This window comes from Gallus gallus, chromosome Z (assembly GCF_016699485.2).
Source record: "Gallus gallus isolate bGalGal1 chromosome Z, bGalGal1.mat.broiler.GRCg7b, whole genome shotgun sequence".
Classification (NCBI taxonomy): Eukaryota; Metazoa; Chordata; class Aves; order Galliformes; family Phasianidae; genus Gallus; species Gallus gallus.
Genome location: NC_052572.1, coordinates 50285311 through 50296631, shown reverse-complemented (window position 1 = coordinate 50296631; position 11321 = coordinate 50285311).

Genomic DNA, 11321 nt, shown 5'->3' with positions numbered 1-11321 from the left:
TGCCCACCAAGCCACTCTCTCAGCAGGAAGTGGGGAGAATGAAACATGAATAACCATTACAGGAAGAGATAGCAACAGTTAAATGGATGAAAATCAAAGACCATTCACAGCAGCAAAATAAATAAATAAATAAACAAACAAATAAATAAACAAATAAATAAATGTCTACTTCCCATCAGGAAGCACTGTCCAGGCACTTCCTGGCATGTAGAGCTTCAGTATACACAGCCATTGCTTGAAGACAAATGCCTTCATAAATAATGTTCCTCCTCATCCCCACCAATTCCTTCATTGTCTTAGCTTTTACTGCTGAACATGATATTTCATCATATGGAATACCCCTCTGGTCAGTTTGAGTTTGCTATGCTGTCTGCATTCCCTGCTGATGTCATCCCCAGCCTGCTGGGCTTGGGTAAGAGTTGGAGAGACAGCCGTGATGCTGTGCAAGCATGGTTCAGTAGGAATCCAAACACTGGTGTGCTATCAAGGCTAATCTAGCCACAAGTGCAAAGCATGTGACAGTACGGGCTACTAGGAAGACAGTTAAGTCCAGCCCAGACTGATCTGGTACAGGGAGATAATCAGTTCTGGCTTGCAAAGGTAATATTTCAGAATCAGCTAGTGAAATCATTACATTTCTGGGGGATATGGTGCTTTCCCGTATAAAATGTATGCCTGCCTGCTGCCTTGTAACTTATCACAAAAGAGTATGTACACCAGACAGTGCTAAATTAAGACTCGTGAACAGGAGGCTAAAGCCTGCTTAGCCTCATCACTGTGGCTACTAGTACATGCAAGCTGAATGTCATAGCAAGTCTCAGGAACTCCAAAAACTATAAATTATTCCTCCAACACACAGTATGAACGTCTATTAGGAAGTCTTTGACTTGTTGTCTCTGCTTTTGCAAGAACACATCTCAAGTAGCTTATCAGTTAGGACAGGAAATAAAGGCTTGTTGACTCCTTGAACCCACTGATCTTATTTATGTTATTACATTCAGGTTTCAAGTGAAAAAAAGATTGATCTTGTTTAGGCCCTTAGTCCAGGTTGAGGTATTTGGGGTGAAAGTTTTCATAGGAAGAGCCTATGATGCTGTTGGAACTTGGAGAATCTTGATGCATGATTGAGGCAGCTCTCTAATATTTGTAACAATGGTGAATCCCATTCCTTGGCCTCTAAAGCATACTTGTTTAGATGGGAGAACTTAAATGCATAGCACAGGACTGTGTACTAAGCTTTATGGAATATTTAAACATTCAGTGTTTTAGTACTAAGCATTGCTGAGTCTACACTGATTAATCTAGCTCTTCATGGCCTTAGTTCCTGTTCTTAGGGTAAAGATAAAATAATATTTAAAAAGCATAAGCGTGTCTTTCTTACATAGCATTATGACATGAGTATCTTACCTCTTAGTGGGCCAGATTTGGAGTATGTAATATAGTTAATATTAATAGCTAACAAAACTTATTTTTTTAAGTATTTTTTAATTAAAATGTTAAAAGAGAGAGAGAGAGACAGAGAGAGAGGCCAATAAAAATAGAACTAGTGGGATATTTGCCTTTGACTTTGATTTTGTGAAACTGATGCATCAGTCTGGTTCAGTGGAAGTAGTTGTGATTGAGTGAGTTCTCAAAGCACTTGTTACAGACTTTTATCTAATTTTACTCTTCCTGAAAACAGTCATTTACAAATGTACCTACCGCCAAAAAGTGATTACATGAATGTGGAGTGATTGTGAAGCGAGGGATATTTCTCTCTAGTAAGAGAGGGCTTATAGAAGTCTGCTAAAGAGATATGGTCAAATTTTATTTTGAATTGAATGTGTGATTGCAACTGTATCCATTTCATTTGAAAATTTGCAGGCAATATATTTATGTTGACTGAAAATGGTGCCACAAATACACAGTGAAAATAATGATTTGGAAATTTGGAATTCTTGGAATTTGGAAATCTTGAACCTATTCTTGAATTCCTTATCAAAACAGAAGGCATAGCTGCATATTTGTTGCTGTTTCTAGGACTGTATTTATCTCTCCCAGTGCCCTGGTTTCATTTCTGATATTGCCAATTGCACACCAATCTCTGGTTGTTGTGAGCAATGTGTATGCGCTCAGGGACTGGTTGGTCTGCTCGGCAGGGCAGAGCTGCCACCATGACAGCTTGGGGCAGGGAGCAGCCTTTGGTTATGCTGAGCTGGGCTGCAGTGTGGCCCAAAGGTCACGGGTTGGACATTACTGTGTTATGAGATTGGGACAAGATAAAATGTATCTAAGTGTCCATCCATGTTGACTCCGCCAGTTGCAAAGGGAAAAATGAAGGAAGTTACATATCACCGAGCCTCAGCTTCTTAATCAATTTCATTTTTCATATAATTTTTAAATGATAGTTGTAGACTAAGTACTTGAGGTATTGGGAGCTATGGTTAGACTCTAAACTACATATTTAAGCATCAAACTCAACTACTTTGATTTCTGAATTCAGTTTCTGATCATTTTTTTCATGCTTCAAGTCCTAACTATGTAATTTAAAACACAATTATTCTTCCCTCTCCCTTCTTCTCTCTTCCCCTCCACCCACTTTTTTTTTTTTTTTTTTAATTTAACTTCTTTGCATACAGACATTTTAGGTGATAATCCATAAACATGTATCCTTTACCCACCTACACACACATTACCACTATTAAATATAGCTAAACTGGCAGCTGAAAATAGGGACCAAAATAGTCTGTAAGAAGATCTGTAATTATGCTTTTCAAGTGAAAGTTGAACTGCAATAACTTTGAGTCACCATGTAGTGTGCCTTTTTGTAGTAGGAAAAAAAGCAGAAGAGAATCCTACTTATTTGTTAATGCTGTTACACAGTATCAGCAACAAATTCAGCATAAAATATATAAATAATGTAAATTGTATTTTGTTATTTTGTAAGTAACCTTGCAGTAATTGTTTCAGTCACTCCCTCCTATGAAAACACATCCTACCTGCCTGACAAGGCCAGAATCCTTCTAAAAGATGACTGTGGAGGAGTAACCATTTGAGAATACAACTCCAACCAGTGTAAAACTTTTGCCAGCTAAACAGTGTAACGATAATATTAAATCATCATTTATTATACTGTATTTGACATATTATTTTTCCAACATTGAATTTCTTTCCTATTTTCTTGCATGGTTGTTCAATTGAAACCAATGGGATATGTGAAAACAAGGCAATGGTTGAATAAATAATCATGGCTCCAGATAAAATGAGTTTCTGAGGCTGTGTCATGGTGTTTTGATATAATTTAATCACAGAGATGTATTTCTACTTCATCCTGTGCATGTCTGATGCACACCACTCTGTAAATCTACCCTAGATACATATTAAGAGAATATAATTTTCCTTCTAGGCTCTGTTGCTAAGGAATTTAAGAAAAGTGAAAACATTCTTGCCTTGATTGAATGCTTGTCTTTCTTTCTTTCTTTCTTTTTCTATCAAAAATAAAGTTTAAATTTAGTCTAGACATAATAAATCTAAATCAGTTATAAAATCCACTTTCACCAGATTAAAATGTCATGGGCACTCTGCACTATCAATCTAGTTATAATTTACAAAGATTTTTTATTTAAGTGTCATTACTGACTTAAATTCATATCTTTCCTCACTGAAAGCGCTTCTAATCTTCACCTATCTATTGGAAAGATAGTGATTACGTCCACATGTAATAGTTCGTGTTATCATACTAGGAAAAAACATAGAAGTAAAAGTTTTGTATACCGTTCAGAGCAGACAAAATGCAAACATTCTAGCTGCATTTTATTTAGCACTGTGTTTATTTAAGCTCAAATCTTAATAGTTATCTGGAAAGATCTCTACTATATTGATCCCAGACTAAATGTACAGGAAAATTGTCTGTGTTCAGTGCAGTCTAGTAAGAAAATCCATACGATGTCTATTGTAATTTGCCCCACTCCCTTACTTTTGTGATAACCTGTTCTATCTGACTAACCAGAGAACCATGCACATACATTGTCTCTTTCAGGCAGCAGGTAAATGAGAATACAAACACAACATTTTGACTCACATTTTCCCCTTCTTTCCTTCTATCTTATCCTAGTTTATGCCAGCATCTACCTTGTACGCCAACTCTACCCTTCGTGATCTCTGCAGGGAAACTAAAATGATCTGAGGCTTTTAATCTACCTCATAACCCTGTTCACAAATAAATACAGGCATATTCTGAAACTACATGATTTATAGTTTAGTTGTCTGCATTTTGCTTCTGATGTATTCATAATATGAACTGTTTCAACAGAAGGGCCTAGAGAACTGCCTCTGAAAACTCACTGCTAAGTAGACCTTTTCATTATTTATTTGTTTGTTTGTGTATTTATTTATTTATTTTTAATGTTAAGACAAAGCAGGGTTTTAGAAAAAAGGAAGATGCTTGGCAGCAGTAGAAATTTTGGCAAATATCTGACCAGTCTTTATTACAGACACAAAGTCTAATTTTAGTGAAATAACAATCAGCATTACAAAGCCTTATTTTGGTTTAATGTTATCATAAATCTACCACTGCTAAAATTTCAGTATATCTGATTTATGATTTCTATAGCATTTAACAGGTCTTGATTTGATTTAGCACTCAGTACTGCAGGCTACGTTTTTGCTCATGCAAATCATTTTCAGGTAAATTTTTTTGACCAGTTGTCATTATTTCAGCAATATTCTTAGAGACAAAGTGCTTAGCAGCACAGTAAAAGTGGCCATCTAGAAATATCTAATGGTTAAAATCAGTGTCCTTTCATTGCTAATGTATCATCCTTGGAATGGGGCAGATACTGCTAACATATAAGCTGCAACATTTCTGCCCTTTTAAAAACTTAGACACAGGCAAGAGGAACAGTTAACATTAAAAATTTTGGAAGACAATGAATTTAATACCCCTACTGTCTTCAACAACAGAAATCATGTTTTTTTGTTCTATTAAGAGTCCTAAGGTTTTGTAGTAGAAAGGCCAAGAAAAGAAACCAATGTCTCTTTGTCCTATTCATGCCACCTGCAATCATCTCTGCTGTTCTTTCATGAACTTTTTCTGGGTGTGGATATACCATAGGCTTATAATAATACAGTGACATTCAAAGTTTTGATTGTCTTGAAATGTGACATATTAAATTATTCTTTTACTATTAGTACTTGACACTATATTGATGTTTTGTTGCTTCCAAGATCTTATTATTAAGCAGCAGTAGTCACTGTTTCACATGAGGAGAGAGTACTGGGGCAGGGTTGTTGTGTTCTCTTGTGTACTGCTTTGTGTTTATACAAACTGAAGTTATTTAGTTTATACTTTCTCTCTTCATCAAAATCAGAACAAGATCAGACCTTTACTTTGGAAAAAAAAAAAGCCAACCTGTTTTGTATTTTAGACAATTAAAAAAAACCTACAAAGTAGCCAAAAAGTGAAAAAAGAAATAAACAACCCAAACAGAAACAAAACACCATAGAATAATAGAATCATAGAATCACCAAGGTTGGAAAAGACCCACAGGATCATCCAGTCCAGCCATTCACCCTTCACCAATGGTTACTGCTAAATCATGTCCCTCAACACAATGTCCAAATGTTCCTTGAACACGTCCAGGGTCGGTGACTCTACCACCTCTCTGGGCAGCCCATTCCAGTGCCTGACCATCCTTTCAGAGAAGTAGCATTTCCTAACGTCCAGCCTGAACCTTCCCTGGCACAGCTTGAAGCCATTCCCTCTAGTCTTATCACTAGTCACATGAAAGAAGAGGCTGACCCCCAGCTCACTACAACCTCCCTTCAGTCGTAGTAGTTATAGAGAGCAATAAGGTCTCCCCTGAGCCTCCTCTTCTCTAGACTGAACAATCCCAGCTCCTTCAGCCGCTACTCCTAAGGCCTGTGCTCCAGACCCCTCACCAGCTTTGTTGCCCTCCTCTGGACACGCTCCAGGGCCTCGATGTCTTTCTTACAGTGAGGGGCCCAAAACTGGACACAGTACTCGAGGTGTGGCCTCACCAGTGCTGAGTATAGGGGGACGATTACTTCCCTTTTCCTACTGTCAACGCTGTTTCTGGTGTATACCAGGATGCCATTGGCCTTCTTGGCCACCCGGGCACACTGCTGGCTCATGTTCAGTCATCATCAATCAATACCCCCAGGTTCATTTCCTCTACACAATCTTCCAGCCACTCTGCCCCAAGCCTGTAGCGTTGCCTGGGGTTATCATGGCCAAAGTGCAGGGCCCAGCATTTGGTCTTGTTGAATACCATCCCATTGGCTTCAGCCCAGCTATCCAGCCTTTCCAGATCCCTCTGCAGGGCCTTGCTACCCTTAAGCAGATTGACACTTCCAGCCAGCTTGGTGTCATCTGCAAACTTCCTGAGGGTGCACTCAATGCCCTCATCCAGGTCATCAATAAAGACATTAAACAGGACAGGCCCCAGCACCAACCCCTGGGGAACACCACTCGTGACTGGTCGCCAGCTGGATCTAACTCTATTCACCACCACTCTCTGGGCCCGGCCCTCCAGCCAGTTCCTTACCCAGCCAAGAGCGTTCCTGTCCAAGTCACGGACTGCCAGCTTCTGCAGGAGAATACTGTGGGAAACAGTGTCAAAGGCTTTGCTGAAATCTAGGTAGACTACATCAACAGCCTTTCCCTCATCTACAGACAGGTCACTAGGTCATAGAAGGAGATCAGGTTGGTCAAGCAGGACCTGCCCTTCGTGAACCCATGCTGGCTATGCCTGATCCCCTGGTTGTCCCCCACATGCCGCGTGATCTCCCTCAAGACAATCTGCTCCATAACCTTCCCTGGCACAGAGGTCAGGCTAACAGGCCAATAGTTCTCCGGATCTATCCGTTCTGGTAGATGGGAGTCACGTTGGCAAGCCTCCAGTCTTCTAGGACCTCACCCTTCAACAGGGAGCACTGATAGATGATGGAAAGCCACCACCAACAAAAAGTCAGACAAGCTGAAAATCCACTGGCATAGCTGTAGATGTACATGAACAGAAGAGGAGAATCCAAGTTAGTGATGTAATTGAGACTTATGGCATAAAATCTTAGTCTAAATGTTTTGTATCTTCAAGTGCAGGGGAAAAAATTCAAACTTACATTAATATATAAAGAAGTTTACAATGGGCACCTGGGATGCTCTGCTAAAAAAAGCATTTTGGGAACAATTGCATCTTATTGAGAGTATTACAATAAAGCTTTTGAAACAATTTTCTTACGGTAGGATTTTTTACAGAGGTAGTCAGTGATCTATGTGAAGGTCCTATGTGAATGATGTGAACTAGATTGTGAAAGGAACAATAGATTCAGTCTGACTTAGTCAGAAAGATGCTCAAGGCATGAGAAATAACTATAGAGAAGGCAAGAGGGCAAGAATTTATTAACTACTGTATTTGTGTATTATACTGTTCAAAAGTCAGCATTTGTCATTTCCACTTTTTTAATCAGAAATTCAGATGCATGAGGGAGTGCAAGAAATTCCTTACTGTGGTTTTGACTGACTGAAGATTTCAGGCCATACTCCTTCTAGTAAAGTTAAGTGATTTTTCCATTGTTAATTGGCATGTTCCAGATGAACAAACTTAGTGAAAGAGCTATGCTTGCTACAAAATAAGCAACTAATACAAAATCAAAGTGCAACTATATGCAGGCAGGTACTTTAGTTCCTAGAAATACCATATTGTTTCATTGTGTAGCATCATTCTCAGTGACGGATGGCATAAGTCAGAATATTGATTAATAACAAAGTAGTGTAGAAAAAGAATGGGTGGATGTGTCAATAAATGGCATGAGGAGAGAGGTAGAGTCTGATGGGAAATACATACAGACTGAGCAGTCTTTGTTACACTGTCTTTATCAGACAGGAGGAATGGGTTAGGACCAGATATAATTATTTTGTTTTGGAGAAAGAGCCTATTTCCAGAGAATTAGGAGTGAAATGTTTAGGTCACCACTGACTAAGGTGTTAGTTATAAAACTGTGATGCATGGTCTGTATTCAGAAATGCAGCAACATGCTGTGTAAAGAAATTTAAACACATGAACACTGAATGCAATGGAAATAGGCTTACACAAAATTGATTGAACTCTAATGACTTTCCATGCTCTGTTTATGTGAACAGTGATAGAGGCTGACCAAGAAATAATGTTCATGCTGACCAGACAGCAGTTAACAATTTTCTGTATGTGTGGGGTGGTATTTCCTACTGGAGTATTTAACATCTGCCCCCCCCCGCCCCAGTTAGCTGCTTCACTGTATCTCACACTAGAAGGGATAGAAGGGAAAGTCTATTGATTCCATTTGGGAGGTGGCAAAAAAAGAACAGCAGTTCTGTGACACAGGACCTTTGAAGGCTGCTGAAATGGTGTTTTTAGGACCAGGCACAAAGATTCTACAAACAAACAAACAAACAAACAAAAGCCAACAAAAACCACCACCACCACCAACAAAATCCAACAACAAAAAACCCACAAGAAAGATGTGGCACTCATTAGCACAATACAGATATTAGGACATTGTCAAAGCAATGTCAGCTGAAGTGGCAGCAAAAAGCTGTGTGCTTCATCTCTGTAAAAGGCATCTATAGTAAATTCTTCTGACATGTATCACTTCTTACAATGTTCATAGCAAAATCTCTCCATTCTTATTTTTAAAGAATTAAGTAGATTGGATGGCTGTCTACTCAGGTTGCCTTATATACCTGTCTGGTCCTATCTAGCATTATTTCCCTACTTTAACTCACTGAGAATATGCCTTTCATGGACTTTAATAAAAAATGCTGCTGCTCAGTTCCTTGCTGTGGGTAAATTTTTCTCAGCAGCTCAGAAGCTCTCCAGAATTTTGCTCCCAGTTGCCCAGTTACTCCACCTCTTTATCTGTTGGTTGCCTGCTATTCAATGAATTCTTCTCAACAGAAGTTTGCAGACACATGAAGAAGCAGCTGCTGTTTCTGAACAGTACTTTTAGTTTAGACTTATTATTATTTTAGCCAGTGCAAAATAAATGGTAAAAAGCTAAAGTGACTGGAAGACAAAAGAGTAGTCCTGTTGTCACTTTGAGTCAATTTCTTTTTTTGCTACATATGAAAATGTAGATGTGGAGAAACATGAAAGAACACTGGGGCTTTTAAACAGAAAGCTCAGATCAGAAACATTCTTTTCAATCAGTGTTGGATGCATTAATACAGTATTTTTATTTATGTTGTTTTAATTAACTTTAGGAGCTTAGAAGTATTGGATAGTTTCTGAAAGACACTATAAATTTGCAGAATGAAAAAACTGCTTTTTCTATACTCTTCATTGCTGTAATATCCTATAACTTCTTTTTGTGGAGAAATACACAGGGTTTTGAGAACTGTCTTAGTGTCATCTGGGACGGAGTTGTTTTCTTCAGAATGTCTGGTATAATTATGTGTTTTTGTTCTAAGAGAAAAACAATGTTGAAAACGATGATTGGTTGAGAAAAAATAATGTTTATAGTTGCTGCTAAGCAGTGTTGTACAGAGTCAAGGCCATTCTCTGAGAATGGCCCTAGGAGTTGAGAGGGAACAGAATTAGGACAGTTGATTTAAACTGGCCAAAAGAATATTCCATACCATATAACATCAGGTGGAAGAAGTTTTGAAAAGGGTGAAAGTTCATCTGTCTCTTCCACTGCTCAGTGGGCTGGCTGGGGATTGGACAGGGGGTGCTGAGCAACTGCTTGTGTACCACTTGTTATTCATACCATCCCTGGATGTGTTTAAAAACCATTTGAATGTGGTGCTCAGAGACATGATTTAGCGGAGGGCTCTTAGAGTTAGGGTAGTATGGTAAGGTTGTGGTTGGGCTCAATGATCTTTAAGGTCCTTTCCAACCTGAGTGATTCTATGATTCTATGATATATTTGTCACACATATATACATTTGTCATAACTATTATCCTTTTCCTTTCATCAGAGTAAATATGTTTATCTCAACCCACAAGTTCTACCTTTTTTTTTCTGATACTCTCCCCAGTCCTACTGTGAAGGGGGGAAGTGAGCCAACGACTGTGTGGTGCCCAGCTTCCTCCCTGGTTAATTCACAAGAAGAACTTACTAGATGTAGTCTATCAGTTTAGTCAAATCTCACTTGTGAAAACTAACTTCAGCACCTTCCTCACCAACAATTTTGATTATTGTTGACTTACAGTGCTGAGATTTGGTATTTTGTCCTGTTCACCGTCCTATGTGCCAAGTGCAGCTAGCTGAACTGAGATGTCGTACAGAGATCAGTTTACCCTGGCTGTCTGGATGCCTAACAGCATATCTATACTCCTTTATAAAACAGTCTCAGTCTTTTCTCCTGAGACCTAGGCGTGTGACCTAGGACATTTTACATAGCCTTTGCCTCTGTGTCTTCTCCAAGTCTATATGTGGTTTCATAGCCCAAGGAGACAAGGAGACAATAGTAAGAAGATAACAGTTATTTCCTGTTTTGTTGTTGTTGTTGTGTGTTTGTTTTGTTTGTTTGTTTGTTTGTTTTTGCTACCAATAAAAATTATTCCCATATAGGAATGAACTGAAGGTTGTGTTATGTGCTTTGAGGCATGGCATAAAGGAAGACAGAGGTGTTTGTAGAAGTAAAGCCTGCTGATGTAGAGCTAACAAGCTTCACCATATGGGAGGAGGAGCATTGGCTGGTGCTGTCTTGTCTACACTGCCTTCTGGGAATGTGTTATTCCCAGAATGGGAACATATATAAAATACATGCCTTCTTGTATGTGTCATTTCTTGAAGCATGGCTGGGTTTTATATCAAGGAAGCTTGCAATGTTTTTATTTCACAATATAGATATAGCCTCAGCAGATTCTGTGCTCTTTAAGGCCCTGATATCCTTCCCACAATAGTATTACATAAATCATGGCCATTTTATCTTGTGGGAAGAAAGGAAGTTTAAATGAGTTGAGTTCTGTAAAACATATCAAGATTTCAATATCACATGGAAGGATTATATTAAGGAATTTTTGATCATGGAAAATGTGTGTAAGATAATAGTATGAACTATCACAATAGTCTCACATTGTAGCCGTTTGACTCAGGAGCTTACCTTTGTTGATAATCATAATAATAATATCATTAATGATGAAAACATCCAACACATTTTGATAAACATACACTGTAATACTGTAATTAATATAGCATTACTTTAATTGCTATTCTATTAGCATGCTTATTACACTTCTGTGTGTGTGTGTGTGCGTGTGTGGCAGCACTGCAGATTTTTGGCAAAGGCTTTTCTTACTTCTTTCCTGATCTAGTAAGTGGCAATCCTGCCTATGGCA